Source organism: Chiloscyllium plagiosum, unplaced genomic scaffold (genome assembly GCF_037043375.1).
Source record: "Chiloscyllium plagiosum isolate Xiang-an unplaced genomic scaffold, Cpla_swu_hap1 HiC_scaffold_25, whole genome shotgun sequence".
NCBI classification, from domain to species: Eukaryota; Metazoa; Chordata; class Chondrichthyes; order Orectolobiformes; family Hemiscylliidae; genus Chiloscyllium; species Chiloscyllium plagiosum.
This window is the reverse complement of record NW_028270163.1, coordinates 57,039,628-57,065,657: the sequence shown is the minus strand read 5'-3', so window position 1 is coordinate 57,065,657 and position 26,030 is coordinate 57,039,628. Positions and strand designations below refer to the sequence as shown.

The 26,030-nt window shown below is 63.1% G+C and overlaps 1 protein-coding gene across 3 annotated transcripts in view; it reads left to right on the top strand.

Moving 5' to 3' along the window:
* The window catches only part of stxbp4 (syntaxin binding protein 4), a 360,632-nt gene that overhangs the window by 119,244 nt on the left and 215,358 nt on the right, over positions 1–26,030 (top strand). The window lies entirely within an intron of this gene.

Sequence of the window (26,030 nt, the reverse complement as noted above, 5' to 3'; positions counted from 1 at the left end):
TCAGTGCGCTCCATCCCTCTCAGTGCGCTCCGTCCCTGTCGGTGCGCTCCGTCTCTGTCAGTGCGCTCCGTCCCTGTCAGCGCGCTGTGTTCCTGTCGGTGCGCTGTGTTCCTGTCGGTGCGCTGTGTTCCTGTCAGTGCGCTGTGTCCCTGTCAGTGCGCTGTGTCCCTGTCAGTGCGCTGTGTTCCTGTCGGTGCGCTGTGTCCCTGTCAGTGCGCTGTGTTCCCTATCGGTGCGCTGTGTTCCTGTCAATGCGCTGTGTTCCTGTCAGTGCGCTCCGTCCTTGTCAGTGCGCTCCGTCCTTGTCAGTGCGCTCCGTCCCTGTCAGTGCGCTGTGTCCCTGTCAGTGCGCTGTGTCCCTGTCGGTGCGCTGTGTTCCTGTCGGTGCGCTGTGTTCCTGTCGGTGCGCTGTGTTCCTGTCAGTGCCCTCCGTCCCTGTCAGTCCGCTCCGTCCCTGTCATTGCGCTCCGTCCCTGTCAGTGCGCTCCGTCCCTGTCAGTGCGCTGTGTTCCTGTCAGTGCGCTGTGTTCCTGTCAGTGCGCTGTGTCCCTGTCAGTGCGCTGTGTCCTTGTCAGTGCGCTGTGTTCCTGTCGGTGCGCTGTGTTCCTGTCTGTGCGCTCCGTCCCTGTCGGTGCGCTGTGTTCCTGTCGGTGCGCTGTGTTCCTGTCTGTACGCTACGTCCCTGTCGGTGCGCTGTGTTCCTGTCGGTGCGCTGTGTTCCTGTCTGTACGCTACGTCCCTGTCAGTGCGCTCCATCCCTGTCAGTGCGCTGTGTTCCTGTCGGTGCGCTCCATCCCTGTCGGTGCGCTGTGTTCCTGTCTGTGCGCTCCGTCCCTGTCAGTGCGCTGTGTCCCTGTCAGTGCGCTGTGTCCCTGTCAGTGCACTGTGTTCCTGTCGGTGCGCTGTGTTCCTGTCGGTGCGCTGTGTTCCTGTCTGTGCGCTCTGTCCCTGTCAGTGCGCTCCATCCCTGTCAGTGCGCTGTGTCCCTGTCGGTGCGCTGTGTCCCTGTCGGTGCGCTGTGTTCCTGTCGGTGCGCTGTGTTCCTGTCTGTGCGCTCACGTCCCTGTCACTGTGCTGTGTCCCTGTCAGTGCGCTCCGTCCTTGTCAGTGCGCTCTGTCCCTGTCAGTGCGCTGTGTCCCTGTCAGTGCGCTGTGTCCCTGTCGGTGCGCTGTGTCCCTGTCAGTGCGCTGTGTCCCTGTCGGTGCGCTGTGTCCCTGTCAGTGCGCTCCGTCCTTGTCAGTGCGCTCCGTCCCTGTCAGTGCGCTGTGTCCCTGTCAGTGTGCTGTGTTCTTGTCTGTGCGCTCCGTCCCTGTCAGTGCGCTGTGTCCCTGTCAGTGCGCTGTGTCCCTTTCAGTGCGCTCCGTCCCTGTCAGTGCGCTGTGTCCCTGTCAGTGCGCTGTGTCCCTGTCAGTGCGCTGTGTCCCTGTCGGTGCGCTGTGTCCCTGTCGGTGCGCTGTGTCCCTGTCAGTGTGCTGTGTTCTTGTCTGTGCGCTCCGTCCCTGTCAGTGCGCTGTGTCCCTGTCAGTGCGCTGTGTCCCTGTCAGTGCGCTCCGTCCCTGTCAGTGCGCTGTGTCCCTGTCAGTGCGCTGTGTCCCTGTCAGTGCGCTGTGTCCCTGTCGGTGCGCTGTGTCCCTGTCAGTGCGCTGTGTCCCTGTCAGTGCGCTGTGTCCCTGTCGGTGCGCTGTGTCCCTGTCGGTGCGCTGTGTTCCTGTCAGTGCGCTGTGTCCCTGTCTGTGCGCTCCGTCCCTGTCAGTGCGCTGTGTTCCTGTCGGTGCGCTGTGTTCCTGTCGGTGTGCTGTGTCCCTGTCGGTGCGCTGTGTCCCTGTCAGTGTGCTGTGTTCCTGTCAGTGCGCTGTGTCCCTGTCAATGCGCTGTGTTCCTGTCAGTGCGCTGTGTTCCTGTCTGTGCGCTCCGTCCCTGTGAGTGCGCTCCATCCCTGTCAGTGCGCTGTGTCCCTGTCGATGTGCTGTGTTCCTGTCTGTGCGCTCCGTCCCTGTCAGTGCGCTGTGTCCCTGTCGGTGCGCTGTGTCCCTGTCAGTGCGCTGTGTCCCTGTCGGTGCGCTGTGTTCCTGTCTGTGCGCTCCGTCCCTGTCAGTGCGCTGTGTCCCTGTCGGTGCGCTGTGTCCCTGTCAGTGCGCTGTGTCCCTGTCGGTGCGCTGTGTTCCTGTCGGTGCGCTGTGTTCCTGTCTGTGCGCTCTGTCCCTGTCAGTGCGCTCCATCCCTGTCAGTGCGCTGTGTCCCTGTCAGTGCGCTGTGTTCCTGTCAGTGCGCTGTGTCCCTGTCAGTGCGCTGTGTCCCTGTCGGTGCGCTGTGTCCCTGTCAGTGCGCTGTGTCCCTGTCAGTGCGCTGTGTCCCTGTCGGTGCGCTGTGTCCCTGTCAGTGCGCTGTGTCCCTGTCGGTGCGCTGTGTTCCTGTCGGTGCGCTGTGTTCCTGTCTGTGCGCTCTGTCCCTGTCAGTGCGCTCCATCCCTGTCAGTGCGCTGTGTCCCTGTCAGTGCGCTGTGTTCCTGTCAGTGCGCTGTGTCCCTGTCAGTGCGCTGTGTCCCTGTCGGTGCGCTGTGTCCCTGTCGGTGCGCTGTGTCCCTGTCGGTGCGCTGTGTCCCTGTCGGTGCGCTGTGTTCCTGTCAGTGCGCTGTGTTCCTGTCAGTGCGCTGTGTCCCTGTCTGTGCGCTGTGTCCCTGTCTGTGCGCTGTGTCCCTGTCGGTGCGCTGTGTCCCTGTCGGTGCGCTGTGTTCCTGTCTGTGCGCTCCGTCCCTGTCAGTGCGCTGTGTCCCTGTCAGTGCGCTGTGTTCCTGTCGGTGCGCTGTGTTCCTGTCGGTGCGCTGTGTCCCTGTTGGTGTGCTGTGTTCCTGTCAGTGCGCTGTGTCCCTGTCAATGCGCTGTGTTCCTGTCAGTGCGCTGTGTTCCTGTCTGTGCGCTCCGTCCCTGTGAGTGCGCTCCATCCCTGTCAGTGCGCTGAGTCCCTGTCGGTGTGCTGTGTTCCTGTCTGTGCGCTCCGTCCCTGTCAGTGCGCTGTGTCCCTGTCAGTGTGCTCCGTCCATGTCAGTGCGCTGTGTCCCTGTCAGTGCGCTGTGTTCCTGTCTGTGCGCTCCGTCCCTGTCATTGCGCTCCGTCCCTGTCAGTGCGCTGTGTCCCTGTCAGTGCTCTGTGTTCCTGTCAGTGCGCTGTGTCCCTGTCAGTGCGCTGTGTCCCTGTCAGTGCGCTGTGTCCCTGTCAGTGCGCTGTGTCCATGTCAGTGCGCTGTGTCCCTGTCAGTGCGCTGTGTTCCTGTCTGTGCGCTCCGTCCCTGTCATTGCGCTCCCTCCCTGTCAGTGCGCTCCGTCCCTGTCAGTGCGCTGTGTCCCTGTCAGTGCGCTGTGTCCCTGTCATTGCGCTCCCTCCCTGTCAGTGCGCTGTGTCCCTGTCAGTGCGCTGTCTTCCTGTCAGTGCGCTGTGTCCCTGTCAGTGCGCTCCGTCCCTGTCGGTGCGCTGTGTCCCTGTCAGTGCGCTGTGTTCCTGTCTGTGCGCTCCGTCCCTGTCATTGCGCTCCCTCCCTGTCAGTGCGCTCCGTCCCTGTCAGTGCGCTGTGTCCCTGTCAGTGTGCAATGTCCCTGTCAGTGCGCTCCGTCCCTGTCAGTGCGCTGTGTCCCTGTCAGTGCGCTCCGTCCCTGTCGGTGCGCTGTGTCCCTGTCAGTGCGCTGTGTCCCTGTCAGTGTGCAATGTCCCTGTCAGTGCGCTCCGTCCCTGTCAGTGCGCTCCGTCCCTGTCAGTGCACTGTGTCCCTGTCATTGCGCTCCGTCCCTGTCTGTGCGCTCTGTCCCTGTCAGTGCGCTGTGTTCCCTGTCGGTGCGCTCTGTCCCTGTCAGTGCGCTGTGTTCCCTGTCAGTGCGCTGTGTCCCTGTCAGTGCGCTGTGTCCCTGTCAGTGTGCAATGTCCCTGTCAGTGCGCTCCATCCCTGTCAGTGCGCTCCGTCCCTGTCAGTGCACTGTGTCCCTGTCAGTGCGCTGTGTTCCTGTCAGTGCGCTCCGTCCCTGTCCGTGCGCTGTGTCCCTGTCAGTGCGCTCCGTTCCTGTCAGTGCGCTCCGTTCCTGTCAGTGCACTGTGTCCCTGTCAGTGCGCTGTGTTCCTGTCAGTGCGCTGTGTTCCTGTCAGTGCGCTGTGTCCCTGTCAGTGCGCTGTGTTCCTGTCAGTGCGCTGTGTTCCTGTCAGTGCGCTGTGTCCCTGTCAGTGCGCTGTGTCCCTGTCAGTGCGCTCCGTTCCTGTCAGTGCGCTGTGTCCCTGTCAGTGCGCTGTGTTCCTGTCAGTGCGCTCCGTCCCTGTCAGTGCGATCCGTCCCTGTCAGTGCGCTGTGTCCCTGTCAGTGCGCTCCGTTCCTGTCAGTGCGCTGTGTCCCTGTCAGTGCGCTACGTTCCTGTCAGTGCGCTCCGTTCCTGTCATTGCGCTCCGTCCCTGTCTGTGCGCTCTGTCCCTGTCGGTGCGCTGTGTTACTGTCTGTGCGCTCTGTCCCTGTCTGTGCGCTGTGTTCCTGTCAGTGCGCTGTGTCCCTGTCAGTGCGCTGTGTCCCTGTCTGTGCGCTGTGTTCCTGTCGGTGCGCTGTGTTCCTGTCTGTGCGCTGTGTTCCTGTCTGTGCGCTGTGTCCCTGTCTGTGCGCTGTGTTCCTGTCGGTGCGCTGTGTTCCTGTCTGTGCGCTCTGTCCCTGTCAGTGCGCTCCATCCCTGTCAGTGCGCTCCGTCCCTGTCAGTGCGCTCCGTCCCTGTCGGTGCGCTCCGTCCCTGTCAGCGCGCTGTGTTCCTGTCGGTGCGCTGTGTTCCTGTCAGTGCGCTGTGTCCCTGTCAGTGCGCTGTGTCCCTGTCAGTGCGCTGTGTTCCTGTCGGTGCGCTGTGTCCCTGTCAGTGCGCTGTGTTCCTGTCGGTGCGCTGTGTTCCTGTCAGTGCGCTGTGTCCCTGTCAGTGCGCTGTGTCCCTGTCAGTGCGCTGTGTTCCTGTCAGTGCGCTGTGTTCCTGTCAGTGCGCTGTGTCCCTGTCAGTGCGCTGTGTCCCTGTCAGTGCGCTGTGTCCCTGTCTGTGCGCTCCGTCCCTGTCAGCGCGCTGTGTTCCTGTCGGTGCGCTGTGTTCCTGTCAGTGCGCTGTGTTCCTGTCGGTGCGCTGTGTTCCTGTCAATGCGCTGTGTTCCTGTCAGTGCCCTCCGTCCCTGTCAGTCCGCTCCGTCCCTGTCATTGCGCTCCGTCCCTGTCAGTGCGCTGTGTCCCTGTCAGTGTGCAATGTCCCTGTCAGTGCGCTCCGTCCCTGTCAGTGCGCTGTGTCCCTGTCAGTGCGCTCCGTCCCTGTCAGTGCGCTGTGTCCCTGTCAGTGCGCTGTGTCCCTGTCAGTGCGCTGTGTCCCTGTCAGTGCGCTCCGTTCCTGTCATTGCGCTCCGTCCCTGTCAGTGCGCTGTGTTCCCTGTCGGTGCGCTGTGTTCCTGTCAGTGCGCTGTTTCCTGTCGGTGCGCTGTGTTCCTGTCTGTGCGCTCCCGTCCCTGTCAGTGCGCTCCGTCCCTGTCAGTGCGCTCCGTCCCTGTCAGTGCGCTGTGTCCCTGTCGGTGCGCTGTGTTCCTGTCGGTGCGCTGTGTTCCTGTCGGTGCGCTGTGTTCCTGTCAGTGCCCTCCGTCCCTGTCAGTCCGCTCCGTCCCTGTCAGTGCGCTCCGTCCCTGTCAGTGCGCTCCGTCCCTGTCAGTGCGCTCCGTCCCTGTCAGTGCGCTCCGTCCCTGTCAGTGCCCTCCGTCCCTGTCAGTCCGCTCCGTCCCTGTCAGTGCGCTCCGTCCCTGTCAGTGCGCTCCGTCCCTGTCAGTGCGCTGTGTTCCTGTCAGTGCGCTGTGTTCCTGTCAGTGCGCTGTGTCCCTGTCAGTGCGCTGTGTCCCTGTCAGTGCGCTGTGTTCCTGTCAGTGCGCTGTGTCCCTGTCAGTGCGCTGTGTCCCTGTCAGTGCGCTGTGTTCCTGTCGGTGTGCTGTGTCCCTGTCGGTGCGCTGTGTCCCTGTTGGTGCGCTGTATTCCTATCGGTGCGCTGTGTCCCTGTCAATGCGCTGTGTCCCTGTCAGTGCGCTGTGTCCCTGTCAGTGCGCTGTGTCCCTGTCGGTGCGCTCCGTCCCTGTGAGTGCGCTCCATCCCTGTCAGTGCGCTGTGTCCCTGTCAGTGCGCTGTGTCCCTGTCAGTGCGCTCCGTCCCTGTCAGTGCGCTGTGTCCCTGTCAGTGCGCTGTGTTCCTGTCTGTGCGCTCCGTCCCTGTCAGTGCGCTGTGTCCCTGTCAGTGCGCTGTGTTCCTGTCAGTGCGCTGTGTCCCTGTCAGTGCGCTGTGTCCCTGTCAGTGCACTGTGTCCCTGTCAGTGCGCTCCGTCCCTGTCAGTGCGCTGTGTCCCTGTCAGTGCGCTGTGTTCCTGTCAGTGCGCTCCGTCCCTGTCAGTGCGATCCGTCCCTGTCAGTGCGCTGTGTCCCTGTCAGTGCGCTCCGTTCCTGTCAGTGCGCTGTGTCCCTGTCAGTGCGCTACGTTCCTGTCAGTGCGCTCCGTTCCTGTCATTGCGCTCCGTCCCTGTCTGTGCGCTCTGTCCCTGTCGGTGCGCTGTGTTACTGTCTGTGCGCTCTGTCCCTGTCTGTGCGCTGTGTTCCTGTCAGTGCGCTGTGTCCCTGTCAGTGCGCTGTGTCCCTGTCTGTGCGCTGTGTTCCTGTCGGTGCGCTGTGTTCCTGTCTGTGCGCTGTGTTCCTGTCTGTGCGCTGTGTCCCTGTCTGTGCGCTGTGTTCCTGTCGGTGCGCTGTGTTCCTGTCTGTGCGCTCTGTCCCTGTCAGTGCGCTCCATCCCTGTCAGTGCGCTCCGTCCCTGTCAGTGCGCTCCGTCCCTGTCGGTGCGCTCCGTCCCTGTCAGCGCGCTGTGTTCCTGTCGGTGCGCTGTGTTCCTGTCAGTGCGCTGTGTCCCTGTCAGTGCGCTGTGTCCCTGTCAGTGCGCTGTGTTCCTGTCGGTGCGCTGTGTCCCTGTCAGTGCGCTGTGTTCCTGTCGGTGCGCTGTGTTCCTGTCAGTGCGCTGTGTCCCTGTCAGTGCGCTGTGTCCCTGTCAGTGCGCTGTGTTCCTGTCAGTGCGCTGTGTTCCTGTCAGTGCGCTGTGTCCCTGTCAGTGCGCTGTGTCCCTGTCAGTGCGCTGTGTCCCTGTCTGTGCGCTCCGTCCCTGTCAGCGCGCTGTGTTCCTGTCGGTGCGCTGTGTTCCTGTCAGTGCGCTGTGTTCCTGTCGGTGCGCTGTGTTCCTGTCAATGCGCTGTGTTCCTGTCAGTGCCCTCCGTCCCTGTCAGTCCGCTCCGTCCCTGTCATTGCGCTCCGTCCCTGTCAGTGCGCTGTGTCCCTGTCAGTGTGCAATGTCCCTGTCAGTGCGCTCCGTCCCTGTCAGTGCGCTGTGTCCCTGTCAGTGCGCTCCGTCCCTGTCAGTGCGCTGTGTCCCTGTCAGTGCGCTGTGTCCCTGTCAGTGCGCTGTGTCCCTGTCAGTGCGCTCCGTTCCTGTCATTGCGCTCCGTCCCTGTCAGTGCGCTGTGTTCCCTGTCGGTGCGCTGTGTTCCTGTCAGTGCGCTGTTTCCTGTCGGTGCGCTGTGTTCCTGTCTGTGCGCTCCCGTCCCTGTCAGTGCGCTCCGTCCCTGTCAGTGCGCTCCGTCCCTGTCAGTGCGCTGTGTCCCTGTCGGTGCGCTGTGTTCCTGTCGGTGCGCTGTGTTCCTGTCGGTGCGCTGTGTTCCTGTCAGTGCCCTCCGTCCCTGTCAGTCCGCTCCGTCCCTGTCAGTGCGCTCCGTCCCTGTCAGTGCGCTCCGTCCCTGTCAGTGCGCTCCGTCCCTGTCAGTGCGCTCCGTCCCTGTCAGTGCCCTCCGTCCCTGTCAGTCCGCTCCGTCCCTGTCAGTGCGCTCCGTCCCTGTCAGTGCGCTCCGTCCCTGTCAGTGCGCTGTGTTCCTGTCAGTGCGCTGTGTTCCTGTCAGTGCGCTGTGTCCCTGTCAGTGCGCTGTGTCCCTGTCAGTGCGCTGTGTTCCTGTCAGTGCGCTGTGTCCCTGTCAGTGCGCTGTGTCCCTGTCAGTGCGCTGTGTTCCTGTCGGTGTGCTGTGTCCCTGTCGGTGCGCTGTGTCCCTGTTGGTGCGCTGTATTCCTATCGGTGCGCTGTGTCCCTGTCAATGCGCTGTGTCCCTGTCAGTGCGCTGTGTCCCTGTCAGTGCGCTGTGTCCCTGTCGGTGCGCTCCGTCCCTGTGAGTGCGCTCCATCCCTGTCAGTGCGCTGTGTCCCTGTCAGTGCGCTGTGTCCCTGTCAGTGCGCTCCGTCCCTGTCAGTGCGCTGTGTCCCTGTCAGTGCGCTGTGTTCCTGTCTGTGCGCTCCGTCCCTGTCAGTGCGCTGTGTCCCTGTCAGTGCGCTGTGTTCCTGTCAGTGCGCTGTGTCCCTGTCAGTGCGCTGTGTCCCTGTCAGTGCACTGTGTCCCTGTCAGTGCGCTCCGTCCCTGTCAGTGCGCTGTGTCCCTGTCAGTGCGCTGTGTCCCTGTCAGTGCGCTGTGTCCCTGTCAGTGCGCTGTGTCCCTGTCAGTGCACTGTGTCCCTGTCAGTGCGCTCCGTCCCTGTCAGTGCACTGTGTCCCTGTCAGTGCGCTGTGTCCCTGTCAGTGCGCTCCGTCCCTGTCAGTGCGCTCCGTCCCTGTCAGTGCGCTGTGTTCCTGTCTGTGCGCTCCGTCCCTGTCAGTGCACTGTGTCCCTGTCAGTGCGCTGTGTCCCTGTCAGTGCGCTGTGTCCCTGTCAGTGCGCTCCGTCCCTGTCAGTGCGCTGTGTTCCTGTCTGTGCGCTCCGTCCCTGTCAGTGCACTGTGTCCCTGTCAGTGCGCTGTGTCCCTGTCAGTGCGCTGTGTCCCTGTCAGTGCGCTGTGTCCCTGTCAGTGCGCTCCGTCCCTGTCAGTGCGCTGTGTTCCTGTCAGTGCGCTCCGTCCCTGTCAGTGCGCTGTGTCCCTGTCGGTGCGCTGTGTCCCTGTCAGTGCGCTGTGTCCCTGTCAGTGCGCTCCGTCCCTGTCAGTGCGCTGTGTCCCTGTCAGTGCGCTGTGTCCCTGTCAGTGCGCTCCGTCCCTGTCAGTGCACTGTGTCCCTGTCAGTGCGCTGTGTCCCTGTCAGTGCGCTGTGTCCCTGTCAGTGCGCTCCGTCCCTGTCAGTGCGCTGTGTTCCTGTCAGTGCGCTCCGTCCCTGTCTGTGCGCTGTGTTCCTGTCAGTGCGCTGTGTCCCTGTCAGTGTGCAATGTCCCTGTCAGTGCGCTCCGTCCCTGTCAGTGCGCTGTGTCCCTGTCAGTGCGCTCCGTCCCTGTCAGTGCGCTCCGTCCCTGTCAGTGCGCTGTGTCCCTGTCAGTGCGCTGTGTCCCTGTCAGTGCGCTCCGTCCCTGTCAGTGCGCTGTGTCCCTGTCAGTGCGCTCCGTCCCTGTCAGTGCGCTCCGTCCCTGTCAGTGCGCTGTGTCCCTGTCAGTGCGCTGTGTCCCTGTCAGTGCACTCCGTTCCTGTCATTGCGCTCCGTCCCTGTCTGTGCGCTCTGTCCCTGTCAGTGCGCTGTGTTCCCTGTCGGTGCGCTGTGTTCCTGTCAGTGCGCTGTTTCCTGTCGGTGCGCTGTGTTCCTGTCTGTGCGCTCCCGTCCCTGTCAGTGCGCTCCGTCCCTGTCAGTGCGCTCCGTCCTTGTCAGTGCGCTCCGTCCCTGTCAGTGCGCTGTGTCCCTGTCAGTGTGCTGTGTTCTTGTCTGTGCGCTCCCGTCCCTGTCAGTGCGCTCCGTCCCTGTCAGTGCGCTGTGTCCCTGTCAGTGTGCTGTGTTCCTGTCTGTGCGCTCCGTCCCTGTCAGTGCGCTCCGTCCCTGTCAGTGCGCTCCGTCCTTGTCAGTGCGCTCCGTCCCTGTCGGTGCGCTGTGTCCCTGTCAGTGCGCTGTGTCCCTGTCAGTGCGCTCCGTTCCTGTCAGTGCGCTGTGTCCCTGTCAGTGCGCTGTGTCCCTGTCAGTGCGTTGTGTCCCTGTCGGTGCGCTGTGTTCCTGTCGGTGCGCTGTGTTCCTGTCGGTGCGCTGTGTTCCTGTCTGTGCGCTCTGTCCCTGTCAGTGCGCTGTGTCCCTGTCGGTGCGCTGTGTTCCTGTCGGTGCGCTGTGTTCCTGTCTGTGCGCTCTGTCCCTGTCAGTGCGCTCCGTCCCTGTCAGTGCGCTGTGTCCCTGTCGGTGCGCTGTGTCCCTGTCAGTGCGCTGTGTTCCTGTCGGTGCGCTGTGTTCCTGTCTGTGCGCTGTGTTCCTGTCGGTGCGCTGTGTTACTGTCTGTGCGCTCTGTCCCTGTCTGTGCGCTGTGTTCCTGTCAGTGCGCTGTGTCCCTGTCAGTGCGCTGTGTCCCTGTCTGTGCGCTGTGTTCCTGTCGGTGCGCTGTGTTCCTGTCTGTGCGCTCTGTCCCTGTCAGTGCGCTCCATCCCTCTCAGTGCGCTCCGTCCCTGTCGGTGCGCTCCGTCTCTGTCAGTGCGCTCCGTCCCTGTCAGCGCGCTGTGTTCCTGTCGGTGCGCTGTGTTCCTGTCGGTGCGCTGTGTTCCTGTCAGTGCGCTGTGTCCCTGTCAGTGCGCTGTGTTCCTGTCGGTGCGCTGTGTCCCTGTCAGTGCGCTGTGTTCCCTATCGGTGCGCTGTGTTCCTGTCAATGCGCTGTGTTCCTGTCAGTGCCCTCCGTCCCTGTCAGTCCGCTCCGTCCCTGTCATTGCGCTCCGTCCCTGTCAGTGCGCTGTGTCCCTGTCAGTGTGCAATGTCCCTGTCAGTGCGCTCCGTCCCTGTCAGTGCGCTGTGTCCCTGTCAGTGCGCTGTGTCCCTGTCAGTGCGCTGTGTCCCTGTCAGTGCGCTGTGTCCCTGTCAGTGCACTGTGTCCCTGTCAGTGCGCTGTGTCCCTGTCAGTGCGCTGTGTCCCTGTCAGTGCGCTCCGTTCCTGTCATTGCGCTCCGTCCCTGTCTGTGCGCTCTGTCCCTGTCAGTGCGCTCCGTCCTTGTCAGTGCGCTCCGTCCCTGTCAGTGCGCTGTGTCCCTGTCAGTGCGCTGTGTCCCTGTCGGTGCGCTGTGTTCCTGTCAGTGCGCTGTTTCCTGTCGGTGCGCTGTGTTCCTGTCTGTGCGCTCCCGTCCCTGTCAGTGCGCTCCGTCCTTGTCAGTGCGCTCCGTCCTTGTCAGTGCGCTCCGTCCCTGTCAGTGCGCTGTGTCCCTGTCAGTGCGCTGTGTCCCTGTCGGTGCGCTGTGTTCCTGTCGGTGCGCTGTGTTCCTGTCGGTGCGCTGTGTTCCTGTCAGTGCCCTCCGTCCCTGTCAGTCCGCTCCGTCCCTGTCATTGCGCTCCGTCCCTGTCAGTGCGCTCCGTCCCTGTCAGTGCGCTGTGTTCCTGTCAGTGCGCTGTGTTCCTGTCAGTGCGCTGTGTCCCTGTCAGTGCGCTGTGTCCTTGTCAGTGCGCTGTGTTCCTGTCGGTGCGCTGTGTTCCTGTCTGTGCGCTCCGTCCCTGTCGGTGCGCTGTGTTCCTGTCGGTGCGCTGTGTTCCTGTCTGTACGCTACGTCCCTGTCGGTGCGCTGTGTTCCTGTCGGTGCGCTGTGTTCCTGTCTGTACGCTACGTCCCTGTCAGTGCGCTCCATCCCTGTCAGTGCGCTGTGTTCCTGTCGGTGCGCTCCATCCCTGTCGGTGCGCTGTGTTCCTGTCTGTGCGCTCCGTCCCTGTCAGTGCGCTGTGTCCCTGTCAGTGCGCTGTGTCCCTGTCAGTGCACTGTGTTCCTGTCGGTGCGCTGTGTTCCTGTCGGTGCGCTGTGTTCCTGTCTGTGCGCTCTGTCCCTGTCAGTGCGCTCCATCCCTGTCAGTGCGCTGTGTCCCTGTCGGTGCGCTGTGTCCCTGTCGGTGCGCTGTGTTCCTGTCGGTGCGCTGTGTTCCTGTCTGTGCGCTCACGTCCCTGTCACTGTGCTGTGTCCCTGTCAGTGCGCTCCGTCCTTGTCAGTGCGCTCTGTCCCTGTCAGTGCGCTGTGTCCCTGTCAGTGCGCTGTGTCCCTGTCGGTGCGCTGTGTCCCTGTCAGTGCGCTGTGTCCCTGTCGGTGCGCTGTGTCCCTGTCAGTGCGCTCCGTCCTTGTCAGTGCGCTCCGTCCCTGTCAGTGCGCTGTGTCCCTGTCAGTGTGCTGTGTTCTTGTCTGTGCGCTCCGTCCCTGTCAGTGCGCTGTGTCCCTGTCAGTGCGCTGTGTCCCTTTCAGTGCGCTCCGTCCCTGTCAGTGCGCTGTGTCCCTGTCAGTGCGCTGTGTCCCTGTCAGTGCGCTGTGTCCCTGTCGGTGCGCTGTGTCCCTGTCGGTGCGCTGTGTCCCTGTCAGTGTGCTGTGTTCTTGTCTGTGCGCTCCGTCCCTGTCAGTGCGCTGTGTCCCTGTCAGTGCGCTGTGTCCCTGTCAGTGCGCTCCGTCCCTGTCAGTGCGCTGTGTCCCTGTCAGTGCGCTGTGTCCCTGTCAGTGCGCTGTGTCCCTGTCGGTGCGCTGTGTCCCTGTCAGTGCGCTGTGTCCCTGTCAGTGCGCTGTGTCCCTGTCGGTGCGCTGTGTCCCTGTCGGTGCGCTGTGTTCCTGTCAGTGCGCTGTGTCCCTGTCTGTGCGCTCCGTCCCTGTCAGTGCGCTGTGTTCCTGTCGGTGCGCTGTGTTCCTGTCGGTGTGCTGTGTCCCTGTCGGTGCGCTGTGTCCCTGTCAGTGTGCTGTGTTCCTGTCAGTGCGCTGTGTCCCTGTCAATGCGCTGTGTTCCTGTCAGTGCGCTGTGTTCCTGTCTGTGCGCTCCGTCCCTGTGAGTGCGCTCCATCCCTGTCAGTGCGCTGTGTCCCTGTCGATGTGCTGTGTTCCTGTCTGTGCGCTCCGTCCCTGTCAGTGCGCTGTGTCCCTGTCGGTGCGCTGTGTCCCTGTCAGTGCGCTGTGTCCCTGTCGGTGCGCTGTGTTCCTGTCTGTGCGCTCCGTCCCTGTCAGTGCGCTGTGTCCCTGTCGGTGCGCTGTGTCCCTGTCAGTGCGCTGTGTCCCTGTCGGTGCGCTGTGTTCCTGTCGGTGCGCTGTGTTCCTGTCTGTGCGCTCTGTCCCTGTCAGTGCGCTCCATCCCTGTCAGTGCGCTGTGTCCCTGTCAGTGCGCTGTGTTCCTGTCAGTGCGCTGTGTCCCTGTCAGTGCGCTGTGTCCCTGTCGGTGCGCTGTGTCCCTGTCAGTGCGCTGTGTCCCTGTCAGTGCGCTGTGTCCCTGTCGGTGCGCTGTGTCCCTGTCAGTGCGCTGTGTCCCTGTCGGTGCGCTGTGTTCCTGTTGGTGCGCTGTGTTCCTGTCTGTGCGCTCTGTCCCTGTCAGTGCGCTCCATCCCTGTCAGTGCGCTGTGTCCCTGTCAGTGCGCTGTGTTCCTGTCAGTGCGCTGTGTCCCTGTCAGTGCGCTGTGTCCCTGTCGGTGCGCTGTGTCCCTGTCGGTGCGCTGTGTCCCTGTCGGTGCGCTGTGTTCCTGTCAGTGCGCTCCGTCCCTGTCGGTGCGCTGTGTCCCTGTCAGTGCGCTGTGTCCCTGTCTGTGCGCTGTGTCCCTGTCTGTGCGCTGTGTCCCTGTCGGTGCGCTGTGTCCCTGTCGGTGCGCTGTGTTCCTGTCTGTGCGCTCCGTCCCTGTCAGTGCGCTGTGTCCCTGTCAGTGCGCTGTGTTCCTGTCGGTGCGCTGTGTTCCTGTCGGTGCGCTGTGTCCCTGTTGGTGTGCTGTGTTCCTGTCAGTGCGCTGTGTCCCTGTCAATGCGCTGTGTTCCTGTCAGTGCGCTGTGTTCCTGTCTGTGCGCTCCGTCCCTGTGAGTGCGCTCCATCCCTGTCAGTGCGCTGAGTCCCTGTCGGTGTGCTGTGTTCCTGTCTGTGCGCTCCGTCCCTGTCAGTGCGCTGTGTCCCTGTCAGTGTGCTCCGTCCATGTCAGTGCGCTGTGTCCCTGTCAGTGCGCTGTGTTCCTGTCTGTGCGCTCCGTCCCTGTCATTGCGCTCCGTCCCTGTCAGTGCGCTGTGTCCCTGTCAGTGCTCTGTGTTCCTGTCAGTGCGCTGTGTCCCTGTCAGTGCGCTGTGTCCCTGTCAGTGCGCTGTGTCCCTGTCAGTGCGCTGTGTCCATGTCAGTGCGCTGTGTCCCTGTCAGTGCGCTGTGTTCCTGTCTGTGCGCTCCGTCCCTGTCATTGCGCTCCCTCCCTGTCAGTGCGCTCCGTCCCTGTCAGTGCGCTGTGTCCCTGTCAGTGCGCTGTGTCCCTGTCATTGCGCTCCCTCCCTGTCAGTGCGCTGTGTCCCTGTCAGTGCGCTGTCTTCCTGTCAGTGCGCTGTGTCCCTGTCAGTGCGCTCCGTCCCTGTCGGTGCGCTGTGTCCCTGTCAGTGCGCTGTGTTCCTGTCTGTGCGCTCCGTCCCTGTCATTGCGCTCCCTCCCTGTCAGTGCGCTCCGTCCCTGTCAGTGCGCTGTGTCCCTGTCAGTGTGCAATGTCCCTGTCAGTGCGCTCCGTCCCTGTCAGTGCGCTGTGTCCCTGTCAGTGCGCTCCGTCCCTGTCGGTGCGCTGTGTCCCTGTCAGTGCGCTGTGTCCCTGTCAGTGTGCAATGTCCCTGTCAGTGCGCTCCGTCCCTGTCAGTGCGCTCCGTCCCTGTCAGTGCACTGTGTCCCTGTCATTGCGCTCCGTCCCTGTCTGTGCGCTCTGTCCCTGTCAGTGCGCTGTGTTCCCTGTCGGTGCGCTCTGTCCCTGTCAGTGCGCTGTGTTCCCTGTCAGTGCGCTGTGTCCCTGTCAGTGCGCTGTGTCCCTGTCAGTGTGCAATGTCCCTGTCAGTGCGCTCCATCCCTGTCAGTGCGCTCCGTCCCTGTCAGTGCACTGTGTCCCTGTCAGTGCGCTGTGTTCCTGTCAGTGCGCTCCGTCCCTGTCCGTGCGCTGTGTCCCTGTCAGTGCGCTCCGTTCCTGTCAGTGCGCTCCGTTCCTGTCAGTGCACTGTGTCCCTGTCAGTGCGCTGTGTTCCTGTCAGTGCGCTGTGTTCCTGTCAGTGCGCTGTGTCCCTGTCAGTGCGCTGTGTTCCTGTCAGTGCGCTGTGTTCCTGTCAGTGCGCTGTGTCCCTGTCAGTGCGCTCCGTTCCTGTCAGTGCGCTGTGTCCCTGTCAGTGCGCTGTGTTCCTGTCAGTGCGCTCCGTCCCTGTCAGTGCGCTCCGTCCCTGTCAGTGCGCTGTGTCCCTGTCAGTGCGCTCCGTTCCTGTCAGTGCGCTGTGTCCCTGTCAGTGCGCTACGTTCCTGTCAGTGCGCTCCGTTCCTGTCATTGCGCTCCGTCCCTGTCTGTGCGCTCTGTCCCTGTCAGTGCGCTGTGTTCCCTGTCAGTGCGCTGTGTCCCTGTCAGTGCGCTGTGTCCCTGTCAGTGCGCTGTGTTCCTGTCAGTGCGCTGTGTCCCTGTCAGTGCGCTCCGTCCCTGTCATTGCGCTATGTCCCTGTCAGTGCGCTGTGTCCCTGTCAGTGCGCTGTGTCCCTGTCTGTGCGCTCCGTCCCTGTCATTGCGCTCCGTCCCTGTCTGTGCGCTCCGTCCCTGTCATTGCGCTTCGTCCCTGTCAGTGCGCTGTGTCCCTGTCAGTGCGCTCCGTCCCTGTCAGTGCGCTCCGTCCCTGTCCGTGCGCTGTGTCCCTGTCAGTGCACTGTGTCCCTGTCAGTGCGCTGTGTCCCTGTCAGTGCGCTGTGTCCCTGTCAGTGCGCTCCGTTCCTGTCATTGCGCTCCGTCCCTGTCTGTGCGCTCTGTCCCTGTCAGTGCGCTGTGTCCCTGTCAGTGCGCTCCGTCCCTGTCAGTGCGCTCCGTCCCTGTCAGTGCGCTGTGTTCCCTGTCGGTGCGCTGTGTTCCTGTCAGTGCGCTGTTTCCTGTCGGTGCGCTGTGTTCCTGTCTGTGCGCTCCCGTCCCTGTCAGTGCGCTCCGTCCTTGTCAGTGCGCTCCGTCCTTGTCTGTGCGCTCCGTCCCTGTCGGTGCACTGTGTCCCTGTCAGTGCGCTGTGTCCCTGTCGGTGCGCTGTGTTCCTGTCGGTGCGCTGTGTTCCTGTCGGTGCGCTGTGTTCCTGTCGGTGCGCTGTGTTCCTGTCAGTGCCCTCCGTCCCTGTCAGTCCGCTCCGTCCCTGTCATTGCGCTCCGTCCCTGTCAGTGCGCTCCGTCCCTGTCAGTGCGCTCCGTCCCTGTCAGTGCGCTGTGTTCCTGTCAGTGCGCTGTGTTCCTGTCAGTGCGCTGTGTCCCTGTCAGTGCGCTGTGTCCTTGTCAGTGCGCTGTGTTCCTGTCGGTGCGCTGTGTTCCTGTCTGTGCGCTCCGTCCCTGTCGGTGCGCTGTGTTCCTGTCGGTGCGCTGTGTTCCTGTCTGTACGCTACGTCCCTGTCGGTGCGCTGTGTTCCTGTCGGTGCGCTGTGTTCCTGTCTGTACGCTACGTCCCTGTCAGTGCGCTCCATCCCTGTCAGTGCGCTGTGTTCCTGTCGGTGCGCTCCATCCCTGTCGGTGCGCTGTGTTCCTGTCTGTGCGCTCCGTCCCTGTCAGTGCGCTGTGTCCCTGTCAGTGCGCTGTGTCCCTGTCAGTGCACTGTGTTCCTGTCGGTGCGCTGTGTTCCTGTCGGTGCGCTGTGTTCCTGTCTGTGCGCTCTGTCCCTGTCAGTGCGCTCCATCCCTGTCAGTGCGCTGTGTCCCTGTCGGTGCGCTGTGTCCCTGTCGGTGCGCTGTGTTCCTGTCGGTGCGCTGTGTTCCTGTCTGTGCGCTCACGTCCCTGTCACTGTGCTGTGTCCCTGTCAGTGCGCTCCGTCCTTGTCAGTGCGCTCTGTCCCTGTCAGTGCGCTGTGTCCCTGTCAGTGCGCTGTGTCCCTGTCGGTGCGCTGTGTGCCTGTCGGTGCGCTGTGTCCCTGTCAGTGCGCTGTGTCCCTGTCGGTGCGCTGTGTCCCTGTCAGTGCGCTCCGTCCTTGTCAGTGCGCTCCGTCCCTGTCAGTGCGCTGTGTCCCTGTCAGTGTGCTGTGTTCTTGTCTGTGCGCTCCGTCCCTGTCAGTGCGCTGTGTCCCTGTCAGTGCGCTGTGTCCCTTTCAGTGCGCTCCGTCCCTGTCAGTGCGCTGTGTCCCTGTCAGTGCGCTGTGTCCCTGTCTGTGCGCTCCGTCCCTGTCGGTGCGCTGTGTCCCTGTCAGTGTGCTGTGTCCCTTTCAGTGCGCTCCGTCCCTGTCAGTGCGCTGTGTCCCTGTCAGTGCGCTGTGTCCCTGTCGGTGCGCTGTGTCCCTGTCAGTGTGCTGTGTTCTTGTCTGTGCGCTCCGTCCCTGTCAGTGCGCTGTGTCCCTGTCAGTGCGCTCCGTCCCTGTCAGTGCGCTGTGTCCCTGTCAGTGCGCTGTGTCCCTGTCAGTGCGCTGTGTCCCTGTCGGTGCGCTGTGTCCCTGTCAGTGCGCTGTGTCCCTGTCGGTGCGCTGTGTCCCTGTCGGTGCGCTGTGTTCCTGTCAGTGCGCTGTGTCCCTGACGGTGCGCTGTGTCCCTGTCAGTGCGCTGTGTCCCTGTCAGTGCGCTGTGTCCCTGTCGGTGCGCTGTGTCCCTGTCGGTGCGCTCTGTCCCTGTCAGTGCGCTGTGTCCCTGTCGGTGCGCTGTGTCCCTGTCGGTGCGCTGTGTTCCTGTCTGTGCGCTCCGTCCCTGTCGGTGCGCTGTGTTCCTGTCGGTGCGCTGTGTTCCTGTCGGTGTGCTGTGTCCCTGTCGGTGCGCTGTGTCCCTGTTGGTGCGCTGTATTCCTATCGGTGCGCTGTGTTCCTGTCAGTGCGCTGTGTCCCTGTCAATGCGCTGTGTTCCTGTCAGTGCGCTGTGTTCCTGTCAGTGCGCTCCGTCCCTGTGAGTGCGCTCCATCCCTGTCAGTGCGCTGTGTCCCTGTCGATGCGCTGTGTCCCTGTCGGTGTGCTGTGTTCCTGTCTGTGCGCTCCGTCCCTGTCAGTGCGCTGTGTCCCTGTCGGTGCGCTGTGTCCCTGTCAGTGCGCTGTGTCCCTGTCGGTGCGCTGTGTTCCTGTCGGTGCGCTGTGTTCCTGTCTGTGCGCTCTGTCCCTGTCAGTGCGCTCCATCCCTGTCAGTGCGCTGTGTCCCTGTCAGTGCGCTGTGTCCCTGTCGGTGCGCTGTGTTCCTGTCGGTGCGCTGTGTTCCTGTCTGTGCGCTCTGTCCCTGTCAGTGCGCTCCATCCCTGTCAGTGCGCTGTGTCCCTGTCAGTGCGCTGTGTCCCTGTCGGTGCGCTGTGTTCCTGTCAGTGCGCTGTGTTCCTGTCAGTGCGCTGTGTCCCTGTCTGTGCGCTGTGTCCCGGTCGGTGCGCTGTGTCCCTGTCGGTGCGCTGTGTTCCTGTCTGTGCGCTCCGTCCCTGTCAGTGCGCTGTGTCCCTGTCAGTGCGCTGTGTTCCTGTCGGTGCGCTGTGTTCCTGTCGGTGCGCTGTGTCCCTGTTGGTGTGCTGTGTTCCTGTCAGTGCGCTGTGTCCCTGTCAATGCGCTGTGTCCCTGTCAATGCGCTGTGTTCCTGTCAGTGCGCTGTGTTCCTGTCTGTGCGCTCCGTCCCTGTGAGTGCGCTCCATCCCTGTCAGTGCGCTGAGTCCCTGTCGGTGTGCTGTGTTCCTGTCTGTGCGCTCCGTCCCTGTCAGTGCGCTGTGTCCCTGTCAGTGCGCTGTGTTCCTGTCTGTGCGCTCCGTCCCTGTCATTGCGCTCCGTCCCTGTCAGTGCGCTGTGTCCCTGTCAGTGCGCTTTGTCCCTGTCAGTGCGCTGTGTCCCTGTCAGTGCTCTGTGTCCCTGTCAGTGCACTGTGTTCCTGTCAGTGCGCTGTGTCCCTGTCAGTGCACTGTGTCCCTGTCAGTGCGCTGTGTCCCTGTCAGTGCGCTGTCTTCCTGTCAGTGCGCTGTGTCCCTGTCAGTGCGCTGTGTCCCTGTCAGTGCGCTGTGTCCCTGTCAGTGCGCTGTGTCCATGTCAGTGCGCTGTGTCCCTGTCAGTGCGCTGTGTTCCTGTCTGTGCGCTCCGTCCCTGTCAGTGCGCTGTGTCCCTGTCATTGCGCTCCCTCCCTGTCAGTGCGCTGTGTCCCTGTCAGTGCGCTGTGTCCCTGTCAGTGCGCTGTGTCCCTGTCAGTGCGCTCCATCCCTGTCAGTGCGCTGTGTCCCTGTCAGTGCGCTGTGTCCCTGTCGGTGCGCTGTGTTCCTGTCAGTGCGCTGTGTTCCTGTCAGTGCGCTGTGTCCCTGTCTGTGCGCTGTGTCCCGGTCGGTGCGCTGTGTCCCTGTCGGTGCGCTGTGTTCCTGTCTGTGCGCTCCGTCCCTGTCAGTGCGCTGTGTCCCTGTCAGTGCGCTGTGTTCCTGTCGGTGCGCTGTGTTCCTGTCGGTGCGCTGTGTCCCTGTTGGTGTGCTGTGTTCCTGTCAGTGCGCTGTGTCCCTGTCAATGCGCTGTGTCCCTGTCAATGCGCTGTGTTCCTGTCAGTGCGCTGTGTTCCTGTCTGTGCGCTCCGTCCCTGTGAGTGCGCTCCATCCCTGTCAGTGCGCTGAGTCCCTGTCGGTGTGCTGTGTTCCTGTCTGTGCGCTCCGTCCCTGTCAGTGCGCTGTGTCCCTGTCAGTGCGCTGTGTTCCTGTCTGTGCGCTCCGTCCCTGTCATTGCGCTCCGTCCCTGTCAGTGCGCTGTGTCCCTGTCAGTGCGCTTTGTCCCTGTCAGTGCGCTGTGTCCCTGTCAGTGCTCTGTGTCCCTGTCAGTGCACTGTGTTCCTGTCAGTGCGCTGTGTCCCTGTCAGTGCACTGTGTCCCTGTCAGTGCGCTGTGTCCCTGTCAGTGCGCTGTCTTCCTGTCAGTGCGCTGTGTCCCTGTCAGTGCGCTGTGTCCCTGTCAGTGCGCTGTGTCCCTGTCAGTGCGCTGTGTCCATGTCAGTGCGCTGTGTCCCTGTCAGTGCGCTGTGTTCCTGTCTGTGCGCTCCGTCCCTGTCAGTGCGCTGTGTCCCTGTCATTGCGCTCCCTCCCTGTCAGTGCGCTGTGTCCCTGTCAGTGCGCTGTGTCCCTGTCAGTGCGCTGTGTCCCTGTCAGTGCGCTGTCTTCCTGTCAGTGCGCTGTGTCCCTGTCAGTGCGCTCCGTCCCTGTCTGTGCGCTGTGTTCCTGTCAGTGCGCTGTGTCCCTGTCAGTGCGCTCCGTCCCTGTCAGTGCGCTGTGTCCCTGTCAGTGTGCAATGTCCCTGTCAGTGCGCTCCGTCCCTGTCAGTGCGCTGTGTCCCTGTCAGTGCGCTCCGTCCCTGTCGGTGCGCTGTGTCCCTGTCAGTGCGCTGTGTCCCTGTCAGTGTGCAATGTCCCTGTCAGTGCGCTCCGTCCCTGTCAGTGCGCTCCGTCCCTGTCAGTGCACTGTGTCCCTGTCATTGCGCTCCGTCCCTGTCTGTGCGCTCTGTCCCTGTCAGTGCGCTGTGTTCCCTGTCAGTGCGCTGTGTCCCTGTCAGTGCGCTGTGTCCCTGTCAGTGTGCAATGTCCCTGTCAGTGCGCTCCGTCCCTGTCAGTGCGCTCCGTCCCTGTCAGTGCACTGTGTCCCTGTCATTGCGCTCCGTCCCTGTCTGTGCGCTCTGTCCCTGTCAGTGCGCTGTGTTCCTGTCAGTGCGCTCCGTCCCTGTCCGTGCGCTGTGTCCCTGTCAGTGCGCTCCGTTCCTGTCAGTGCGCTCCGTTCCTGTCAGTGCACTGTGTCCCTGTCAGTGCGCTGTGTTCCTGTCAGTGCGCTGTGTTCCTGTCAGTGCGCTGTGTCCCTGTCAGTGCGCTGTGTTCCTGTCAGTGCGCTGTGTTCCTGTCAGTGCGCTGTGTCCCTGTCAGTGCGCTGTGTCCCTGTCAGTGCGCTCCGTTCCTGTCAGTGCGCTGTGTCCCTGTCAGTGCGCTGTGTTCCTGTCAGTGCGCTCCGTCCCTGTCAATGCGCTCCGTCCCTGTCAGTGCGCTGTGTCCCTGTCAGTGCGCTCCGTTCCTGTCAGTGCGCTGTGTCCCTGTCAGTGCGCTACGTTCCTGTCAGTGCGCTCCGTTCCTGTCATTGCGCTCCGTCCCTGTCTGTGCGCTGTGTTCCCTGTCAGTGCTCTGTGTCCCTGTCAGTGCGCTGTGTCCCTGTCAGTGCGCTGTGTTCCCTGTCAGTGCTCTGTGTCCCTGTCAGTGCGCTGTGTCCCTGTCAGTGCGCTGTGTTCCTGTCAGTGCGCTGTGTCCCTGTCAGTGCGCTCCGTCCCTGTCATTGCGCTATGTCCCTGTCAGTGCGCTGTGTCCCTGTCAGTGCGCTGTGTTCCCTGTCAGTGCGCTCCGTCCCTGTCAGTGCGCTGTGTCCCTGTCATTGCGCTCCGTCCCTGTCTGTGCGCTCCGTCCCTGTCATTGCGCTTCGTCCCTGTCAGTGCGCTGTGTCCCTGTCAGTGCGCTCCGTCCCTGTCAGTGCGCTCCGTCCCTGTCCGTGCGCTCTGTCCCTGTCAGTGCGCTGTGTTCCCTGTCGGTGCGCTGTGTCCCTGTCAGTGCGCTGTGTCCCTGTCAGTGCGCTCCGTCCCTGTCAGTGCGCTCCGTCCCTGTCGGTGCGCTGTGTCCCTGTCAGTGCGCTGTGTCCCTGTCAGTGCGCTCCGTCCCTGTCAGTGCGCTCCGTCCCTGTCGGTGCGCTGTGTCCCTGTCAGTGCGCTGTGTCCCTGTCTGTGCACTCCGTCCCTGTCATTGCGCTCCGTCCCTGTCTGTGCGCTCCGTCCCTGTCATTGCGCTCCGTCCCTGTCAGTGCGCTGTGTCCCTGTCAGTGCGCTCCGTCCCTGTCAGTGCGCTCCGTCCCTGTCCGTGCGCTGTGTCCCTGTCAGTGCGCTGTGTCCCTGTCAGTGCGCTCCGTCCCTGTCAGTGCGCTCCGTCCCTGTCCGTGCGCTGTGTTCCTGTCGGTGCGCTGTATCCCTGTCAGTGCGCTGTGTTCCTGTCAGTGCGCTGTGTTCCTGTCAGTGCGCTGTGTCCCTGTCAGTGCGCTCCGTCCCTGTCAGTGCGCTCCGTCCCTGTCAGTGCGCTCCGTCCCTGTCAGTGCGCTGTGTCCCTGTCAGTGCGCTCCGTTCCTGTCAGTGCGCTGTGTCCCTGTCTGTGCGCTCCCTCCCTGTCAGTGCGCTGTGTCCCTGTCAGTGCGCTGTGTCCCTGTCAGTGCGCTGTGTCCCTGTCAGTGCGCTGTCTTCCTGTCAGTGCGCTGTGTCCCTGTCAGTGCGCTCCGTCCCTGTCTGTGCGCTGTGTTCCTGTCAGTGCGCTGTGTCCCTGTCAGTGCGCTCCGTCCCTGTCAGTGCGCTGTGTCCCTGTCAGTGTGCAATGTCCCTGTCAGTGCGCTCCGTCCCTGTCAGTGCGCTGTGTCCCTGTCAGTGCGCTCCGTCCCTGTCGGTGCGCTGTGTCCCTGTCAGTGCGCTGTGTCCCTGTCAGTGTGCAATGTCCCTGTCAGTGCGCTCCGTCCCTGTCAGTGCGCTCCGTCCCTGTCAGTGCACTGTGTCCCTGTCATTGCGCTCCGTCCCTGTCTGTGCGCTCTGTCCCTGTCAGTGCGCTGTGTTCCCTGTCAGTGCGCTGTGTCCCTGTCAGTGCGCTGTGTCCCTGTCAGTGTGCAATGTCCCTGTCAGTGTGCAATGTCCCTGTCAGTGCGCTCCGTCCCTGTCAGTGCACTGTGTCCCTGTCAGTGCGCTGTGTTCCTGTCATTGCGCTCCGTCCCTGTCTGTGCGCTCTGTCCCTGTCAGTGCGCTGTGTTCCTGTCAGTGCGCTCCGTCCCTGTCCGTGCGCTGTGTCCCTGTCAGTGCGCTCCGTTCCTGTCAGTGCGCTCCGTTCCTGTCAGTGCACTGTGTCCCTGTCAGTGCGCTGTGTTCCTGTCAGTGCGCTGTGTTCCTGTCAGTGCGCTGTGTCCCTGTCAGTGCGCTGTGTTCCTGTCAGTGCGCTGTGTCCCTGTCAGTGCGCTGTGTCCCTGTCAGTGCGCTCCGTTCCTGTCAGTGCGCTGTGTCCCTGTCAGTGCGCTGTGTTCCTGTCAGTGCGCTCCGTCCCTGTCAGTGCGCTCCGTCCCTGTCAGTGCGCTGTGTCCCTGTCAGTGCGCTCCGTTCCTGTCAGTGCGCTGTGTCCCTGTCAGTGCGCTGTGTCCCTGTCAGTGCGCTCCGTTCCTGTCATTGCGCTCCGTCCCTGTCTGTGCGCTCTGTCCCTGTCAGTGCGCTGTGTTCCCTGTCAGTGCGCTGTGTCCCTGTCAGTGCGCTGTGTCCCTGTCAGTGCGCTGTGTTCCTGTCAGTGCGCTGTGTTCCTGTCAGTGCGCTGTGTCCCTGTCTGTGCGCTCCGTCCCTGTCATTGCGCTATGTCCCTGTCAGTGCGCTGTGTCCCTGTCAGTGCGCTGTGTCCCTGTCAGTGCGCTGTGTCCCTGTCTGTGCGCTCCGTCCCTGTCATTGCGCTCCGTCCCTGTCTGTGCGCTCCGTCCCTGTCATTGCGCTCCGTCCCTGTCAGTGCGCTGTGTCCCTGTCAGTGCGCTCCGTCCCTGTCAGTGCGCTCCGTCCCTGTCCGTGCGCTGTGTCCCTGTCAGTGCGCTGTGTCCCTGTCAGTGCGCTCCGTCCCTGTCAGTGCGCTCCGTCCCTGTCGGTGCGCTGTGTCCCTGTCAGTGCGCTGTGTCCCTGTCAGTGCGCTGTGTCCCTGTCTGTGCGCTCCGTCCCTGTCAGTGCGCTCCGTCCCTGTCAGTGCGCTGTGTCCCTGTCAGTACGCTCCGTCCCTGTCAGTGCGCTGTGTTCCTGTCTGTGCGCTGTGTCCCTGTCGGTGCGCTGTGTCCCTGTCGGTGCGCTGTGTTCCTGTCGGTGCGCTGTATTCCTGTCTGTGCGCTCACGTCCCTGTCACTGTGCTGTGTCCCTGTCAGTGCGCTCCGTCCTTGTCAATGCGCTGTGTCCCTGTCAGTGCGCTGTGTCCCTGTCAGTGCGCTGTGTCCCTGTCAGTGCGCTGTGTCCCTGTCGGTGCGCTGTGTCCCTGTCAGTGCGCTGTGTCCCTGTCGGTGCGCTGTGTCCCTGTCAGTGCGCTCCGTCCTTGTCAGTGCGCTCTGTCCCTGTCAGTGCGCTGTGTCCCTGTCAGTGTGCTGTGTTCTTGTCTGTGCGCTCCGTCCCTGTCAGTGCGCTGTGTCCCTGTCAGTGCGCTGTGTCCCTGTCGGTGCGCTGTGTCCCTGTCAGTGCGCACCGTCCTTGTCAGTGCGCTCTGTCCCTGTCAGTGCGCTGTGTCCCTGTCAGTGTGCTGTGTTCTTGTCTGTGCGCTCCGTCCCTGTCAGTGCGCTGTGTCCCTGTCAGTGCGCTCCGTCCCTGTCAATGCGCTGTGTCCCTGTCGGTGCGCTGTGTCCCTGTCAGTGCGCTGTGTCCCTGTCAGTGCGCTGTGTCCCTGTCGGTGCGCTGTGTCCCTGTCGGTGCGCTGTGTCCCTGTCGGTGCGCTGTGTCCCTGTCAGTGCGCTGTGTCCCTGTCGGTGCGCTGTGTCCCTGTCAGTGCGGTCCGTCCTTGTCAGTGCGCTCTGTCCCTGTCAGTGCGCTGTGTCCCTGTCAGTGTGCTGTGTTCTTGTCTGTGCGCTCCGTCCCTGTCAGTGCGCTGTGTCCCTGTCAGTGCGCTGTGTCCCTGTCAGTGCGCTCCGTCCCTGTCAGTGCGCTGTGTCCCTGTCAGTGCGCTGTGTCCCTGTCAGTGCGCTGTGTCCCTGTCGGTGCGCTGTGTCCCTGTCAGTGCGCTGTGTCCCTGTCAGTGCGCTGTGTCCCTGTCGGTGCGCTGTGTCCCTGTCGGTGCGCTGTGTTCCTGTCTGTGCGCTCCGTCCCTGTCAGTGCGCTGTGTTCCTGTCGGTGCGCTGTGTTCCTGTCGGTGTGCTGTGTCCCTGTCAGTGCGCTGTGTTCCTGTCGGTGCGCTGTATCCCTGTCAGTGCGCTGTGTTCCTGTCAGTGCGCTGTGTTCCTGTCAGTGCGCTGTGTCCCTGTCAGTGCGCTGTGTTCCTGTCAGTGCGCTGTGTTCCTGTCAGTGCGCTGTGTTCCTGTCAGTGCGCTCCGTCCCTGTCAGTGCGCTCCGTCCCTGTCAGTGCGCTCCGTCCCTGTCAGTGCGCTCCGTCCCTGTCAGTGCGCTGTGTCCCTGTCTGTGCGCTCCGTCCCTGTCAGTGCGCTGTGTCCCTGTCGGTGCGCTGTGTTCCTGTCGGTGCGCTGTGTTCCTGTCTGTGCGCTGTGTCCCTGTCAGTGCGCTGTGTCCCTGTCGGTGCGCTGTGTTCCTGTCGGTGCGCTGTATCCCTGTCGGTGCGCTGTGTCCCTGTCAGTGCGCTCCATCCCTGTCAGTGCGCTATGTCCCTGTCAGTGCGCTCCGTCCCTGTCTGTGCGCTCCGTCCCTGTCAGTGCGCTGTGTCCCTGTCGGTGCGCTGTGTTCCTGTCGGTGCGCTGTGTTCCTGTCAGTGCGCTCTGTCCCTGTCAGTGCGCTCCATCCCTGTCAGTGCGCTATGTCCCTGTCGGTGCGCTCCGTCCCTGTCAGTCCGCTCCGTCCCTGTCATTGCGCTCCGTCCCTGTCAGTGCGCTCCGTCCCTGTCAGTGCGCTCCGTCCCTGTCAGTGCGCTGTGTTCCTGTCAGTGCGCTGTGTTCCTGTCAGTGCGCTGTGTTCCTGTCAGTGCGCTGTGTCCCTGTCAGTGCGCTGTGTCCTTGTCAGTGCGCTGTGTTCCTGTCGGTGCGCTGTGTTCCTGTCTGTGCGCTCCGTCCCTGTCGGTGCGCTGTGTTCCTGTCGGTGCGCTGTGTTCCTGTCTGTACGCTACGTCCCTGTCGGTGCGCTGTGTTCCTGTCGGTGCGCTGTGTTCCTGTCTGTACGCTACGTCCCTGTCAGTGCGCTCCATCCCTGTCAGTGCGCTGTGTTCCTGTCGGTGCGCTCCATCCCTGTCAGTGCGCTGTGTCCCTGTCAGTGCGCTGTGTCCCTGTCGGTGCGCTGTGTCCCTGTCAGTGCGCTGTGTCCCTGTCAGTGCGCTGTGTCCCTGTCAGTGCGCTGTGTCCCTGTCGGTGCGCTGTGTCCCTGTCGGTGCGCTGTGTTCCTGTCTGTGCGCTCCGTCCCTGTCAGTGCGCTGTGTTCCTGTCGGTGCGCTGTGTTCCTGTCGGTGTGCTGTGTCCCTGTCAGTGCGCTGTGTTCCTGTCGGTGCGCTGTATC